This window comes from Myotis daubentonii, chromosome 9 (genome assembly GCF_963259705.1).
Source record: "Myotis daubentonii chromosome 9, mMyoDau2.1, whole genome shotgun sequence".
In the NCBI taxonomy this organism is placed as follows: domain Eukaryota; kingdom Metazoa; phylum Chordata; class Mammalia; order Chiroptera; family Vespertilionidae; genus Myotis; species Myotis daubentonii.
Genome location: NC_081848.1, coordinates 18,152,848 through 18,159,019, shown reverse-complemented (window position 1 = coordinate 18,159,019; position 6,172 = coordinate 18,152,848).

Sequence of the window (6,172 nt, the reverse complement as noted above, 5' to 3'; positions counted from 1 at the left end):
CATGATCAAAAATTTTTTCTCTTGACTTAAAAAATAATTTTTATATGTCTTCAAAGTGTTATAAGGATTAAATGGGATAATATATTTAAGCATTGTTCCTGTCACATTGTAAGCACTCATATGCTAACTTAGCATTTAGATAAATTAGATAAAAGGTTGAATTCATGAAAGAAATTACTAAGAAAAATTTAAATAATTTAAAATTAAAATTCCTTTAGATAAAATTATTTGTCTAGTTGTTTTGTATAATCTATATAAAAGCCAAGGAACTGTTACAGCAGAACGCCTGGTCACTATGATGCGCACTGACCTCCAGGGGACAGACGCTCAACACAGGAGCTGCCCCCTGGTGGTCAGTGTGCTCCCACAGCTGGAGCACCGCTCAGCCAGAAGCCGGGCTCACAGCTGGCGAGCATAGTAGCAGTGGCAGGAACCTCTCCTGCCTCTATGGCAGTGCTAAGGAGTGGCAAGCCAAGCAGTAAGGAGCGATCAGGTGGGTGGTTAGGAGCAAGGGGTCTCAGATTGCAAGAGGGCACAGGCTGGGCTGAGGGACCCCTCCCCCCCCAACCCTGTGCACGAATTTTGTGCATTGGTCATCGAGTATAGATATAATTTGAATTAAAATTTATATAAAAATTCTCAACTAAAATTAGATCAATCTGCAGTGGATTTCCAAAAACTAGTATAGTTGCTTTGTTGCGTAGGTGTTAGTGGGATGAAGAGGTGGAATATAGATAATGGTAAGTATCTGTCTCCTTTTAGAGCCCATTCATATTAGACCTTTCCCAGATCTGGGTCTATGGCAGACTTTGGAGGCCAAGTGGAAAGGAGGTATAATTTTAAAAGGTACATTTTTTTTTCTTCTTACCCTACAACTACTTTAGATCCCTTTACATAAAGACTGCAGTGGAAAGAGCAAACATTTATCCTTCAATCTCTTCTCTTGCCTTTATTTCCAACTTGATAGGTATGAGACCATGTCAGTGAGGGAAAGTTTATTCTTGCCATTATAGAAGGAATATAAAGAGGGAATTAAATCCTTTTAGAAACTTCTCTCTACCGTTTGCTTAATAATAGCTACTGTATATTAGGATTCACTGTGTGCCAGGCATGGTGCTAGAAGCAGCTAGATTCTTTAAACAATTAAGATATGTTAGGGGCTGAATTGTGCTCACACAAAATTCGTATGTTGAAACCCTAATTCCTGGTAACTCAGAATGTGACTGTATTTGGAGATAGTACCTTTAAAGAGATAATTAAGGTAAAATAAGGTTACATGAGCCCTAATCCAATAAAAATTGTCCTTATAAGAAGAAATTAGCACACAGACGCACTCAGAGGCCCATGTGAAGATACTGGAAGAAGATGGCCATCAACAAGTCAAGGTGAGAAGCTTCAGAAGGACCCAGATCTTCTAACATCTTGATCTCGGACTTCTAGCCACCAGAACTGTGAGAAAATAAATGTCTGTTGTTTAAGCCACCTAGCCTGGTACTTTGTTATGGTAGCTTTAGCAAACTAATACAAGGTGCTAGATACTTCAGAGCATATTAATTCTACTCCTTTCAACAACTGCAAAGTAAAATTTGGACAGGGATCTACTTGACTCCTTAGCTTGTGCTTTTGGAACAATTGTCCTATTAAGCGGTACTAATATATATTTTTTTAATATATTTTATTTATTTTTTACAGAGAGGAAGGGAGAGAGAGAGTTAGAAACATCGATGAGAGAGAAACATCGCTCAGCTGACTCCTGCACATCCCCCACTGGGGAAGTGCCTGCAACCCAGGTACATGCCCTTGACTGGAATCGAACCCGGGACCCTTCAGTCCGCAGGCCGATGCTCTGTCCGCTGAGCCAAACCGGCTTTGGCATGGTACTAATATTTTTAAAAATTGCGTGGGCTGCCATCCAGCTTAAGAACTATAACTTTTTGAGTACTATGGATTTGAGAGTTTATCTTACTTAGTTTTATTTAGCTACTCAAGTTTTAATAATGTACAAGAACTTTGTGTTTTTTGCACTTAGTGAAAATATAGCATAAAATAGAAGTGAATGGTAATGTAATGTTTTATCCACTTGCTGAATTCTGTGTATCTAGATTAGAGTGTAGGGTTTGCATTCCTTATCCTTTTTGCTCTCATAGTAATCAGTGTCATAACAGGTATTCATTATGTTGAGCAAATAGATGAATGTCAGATGTTTTGTTAGGTTTATTTATTGCCTTATTTAATCCTTAAAATCCTAGGAGACATGTTATCCCTTTTTTGTATATGTAGGAATTTAGGATTAGTGAAATGATGTAGATTGCTGGAGATAATAGATGGACTGTAAATTGTATATCGTCTAGGAGGGAATGACTCCAGAACTTCCACCTTTTACAATTTTAGTCTGTTAAACCACACTTCAGTTTTTTACTTTCCTACTTATGTTTGGAAATAATGTGTCTTTATTTCTTTACCTTCTTAACATAAATTGGGGGAATTGAGTAATTTGTCATTTGTTAGGCTTCTTCTTTTCACCTGGGTGTTTCCAATGTTCTGTCTGAAGACAGCACAGGTACTGGGGCTCAACAGAGTTTTCTCTTCTGTTCCCCACTAACCAATTAAGAGGCCCATGGACACAGGAAATAGTGGGGTGAAGACCTGCGGTGGGTGGGTAGGGGCCACCCTCCAGGCCATTCATATGGAAGAGCAAACAGCTTGGGTGGGGCTGCAAATAGGATGTGGAGGGTGGTATCTTAGGGAGTCACCAGGGTGGAGCCAACAGTGTGGGACATGCTAATGGAAACTCAGATACGGCTGCCAGTCAGCTCTGAGATGGGGCAGGTCCCAGCACAAGAATAATGACCCCTGCGAGCACCCTGCTGGGAGGTCGTGCCCCAATGTCAGATAGTCCCATTCTTCCCTGTATGTCCCTGGATTCCCCCAAAGCCATTCCCCAGCAATGGAGCTCAGAGGAAGTGAGACTGTAAGTTTGTGCTTGGACCCTTTAAGAGGGACTCTTGGGACTCCAGCAGCCTCCATGTTACTCAGCCACATCCCTGATGGTTTTTATAACCTAAAGTTATGAGAACTTCTCTTCCCAGCTCTGGAACCCTGGGCTGGCAATCTTATGTGTAGCTGGGACCCCCTGCTTCTCACAGGAGGCCTTGGAGATATCACTCCCAATTACAAAAACATAACACGTGGATGTCGGACCAGCCAGCTCTGTGCCTCTGCCCCTCCTATCTGTCTCCATGTGCTTTCTTCTTTACTTCTCTAGTTGTAGGATTTCATTTAGCCAGATTTTAAGCGATTCTAAATGATGGTTGTTCCGTATTTCAGTTGTAATTTCAAGTTCCCAGACATTTAATCATCCTAAAAGAAAATACTGTATCCTGATCATACTGGCAAACACCATTTGCTTTCTGTCTCTGGATTTATCTATTTTAGATAATTCATAAAAAAGGAATCATACAATATGTGGCTTTTGTGCCTGGCTTCTTTCACTTAGCATATTGTTTATGATGTTCATCACATTGTAACATGTATAAGTACTTCATTGAATGTACATTCCATTTTGTTGAACCATTCATTCACTGATGAACCTGGATAGTTTCCACCTTTTGGCTATTGTGAATAGTGCTACTATGAATGTTCTTGTACAAGTATTTGTTTTGAGTTCTTTTGGGTATATACCTAGGAGTGGAATTGCTGGGTCATATGGTAATCTGTTTAACGTACCGAGGAACTACCAGTGGCAGCATCAATCATTTTATATTCCTACTTAAGGTCCATTGCACAGAGATTCGTGCAATAGGCCTTCCCTTCCCCTGGCTGCCGGCACTGGTTTTCCTCCAGCACCCGGGACCTAGGCCTTCACTCTGGCCAGAGCCTTCAGTCCTCGCTGCTTCAGCTGGAGCCTTCAGCCCTCGCTCCACCGCTTCATGCCTACATATGCAAATTAACTGCCATCTTTGTTGGGCTAATTTGCATACTCTCCTGATTGGCTGGTGAGCATAGCAGAGGGATGGTCAATTAACATGTTTGTCTATTATTAGGTAAGATCAGCAATATACAAGGATTCCCATATTTCCACATTCTCTGCAAAACTTCATTTCTCATTTTAAATTATAGACATCTTAGTAGATGTGAAATAGTTTTTCATTGTGCTTTCATTTTGCATTTTCCTAATGGCTAATAACATTGAACATTTTTTCATATACTTTTTTGGCCATTTGTGTAATTTTGGAGAAATGTCTATTCTACCTCTTTGTCTATTTTAAAAATTGGGGTTGTCTTTTTTTTTTTTTTTTTTTTTTTTTTTTTTTTAAATATATTTTATTGATTTTTTACAGAGAGGAAGGGAGAGGGATAGAGAGTTAGAAACATCGATGAGAGAGAAACATCGATCAGCTGCCTCCTGCACATCTCCCACTGGGGATATGCCCGCAACCCAGGCACATGCCCTTGACCGGAATCGAACCTGGGACCTCTCAGTCCGCAGGCCGACGCTCTATCCACTGAGCCAAACCGGTTTCGGCGGGGGTTGTCTTTTTGTAGTTGAATTGTAGTTTTCCATATATTCTGACTCCTAGACCCTTTTCAAATATATGATTTGCAAATATTTTTTTGCATTTTATAGATAACTGGAGGCCCAGTACATGAAATTCAGGGACTTGGGGGATGGGGAGGCCCCTCAGTCCAGGAACCCTCAGGGGATGTCCGACTGCCACGGAGGCAGGAGAAGCTCGCGCCACCACCACTACGTTCACCAGCCATGAGCCCGACTTCTGGCTGCGGGAGCGCATTGACCACCAGGGGGCAGCTCCTACATTGAGTGCCTGCCCCCTGGTGGTCAGTGTGCATCATAGCGACCAGTTGTTCCGCCGTTGGGCAGAAACTGGCTCTTTGACATCCCTCGAGGGGTCCTGGATTGCAAGAGGGTGCAGGCTGGGCCAAGGGACCCGGCCAGTGCACAGTTGGGACTGGGGAGGGACGTGGGAGGTTGGTCAGCTGGGGAAGGACTGTGGGAGGGCTCCAGGGCATGTCCGGCCTGTCTCGCTCAGTAACGATCAGCCGGATCCCAGCAGCAAGCTAACCTACCAGTCAAAGCGACTGCCCCTGGGTGGTCAGTGCACATCATAGCAAATGGTTAAGCAGCCTTAGCATATCATTAGCATATTATGCTTTGATTGGTTGAATGGCTGACCGGACAACTGGACACTTAGCATATTAGGCTTTTATTATATAGGACTAGAGGCCCAGTGCATGAATTCGTGTACAGGTGGGGTCCCTTGGCCTGGCCGGCGATTGGGGCAATGGGGGCCGATCAGGGCCAGCCAGTGGGGGGGAGGGACCATGGGAGGTTGGCCAGCTGTGGGATGTTGGCTGTGGGAGTGCACTGACGACCAGGGGGCAACTCCTGCATTGAGCGTCTGACCCCTGGTGGTCAGTGTGTAGTCATAGCAACCCGTCGACTGGTCGTCGGGTCAACCAGTTGTAACAATTGCTTAGGCTTTTATATACATAGATAATTTGCATTTCTAGATAATGTCTTTTGGTGCAAAAGTTTGGTTTTTAATTTTGATGAAGTCTAATTTCTCTTAATTTTTTTTATTTTTGGTTGCTTCTGGTTTTGGTGTCATACCTAGGAATCCATTGCCAAATCCAAGGTCATGAAGATTTACCCCTATATTTTAAGAGTTTTATAGTTTGGCTTTTATGTTTTGGTTATTGATTTTGAGTTAATTTTTGTGTATGTTGTGAAATGAAGATAGAAATCCATTCTTTTGCATGTCTGTGCTGGGACTACTGGATATTTGTTGGAAGAGATTATTTTTTAACTTATTTTTGGCTATTCAACATTGAATTGTCTTGGGACCCTTGTCAAAAATTAATTGGCTCTTGATGAAAGAAATTGAAAAAAATAAATGGAAAGCTATCCTGTGCTCATAGTTTGGAATAATTATCATTAAAATGGCCATACTATCCAAAGCAATATACATAAATTCAATGCAATATCTATAAAAATTCCAATGGTGTTTTTCACAGAAATAGAAAAAGCAATTCTAAAATTTGTATAGAACCACAAAGGACCTTGAATAGCCAAATCAATTTTGAGAAAGAATAGAGTTGGAGGCATCACACTTCCTGATTTCAAATTATATTACAAAGCTGTAGTAATTAA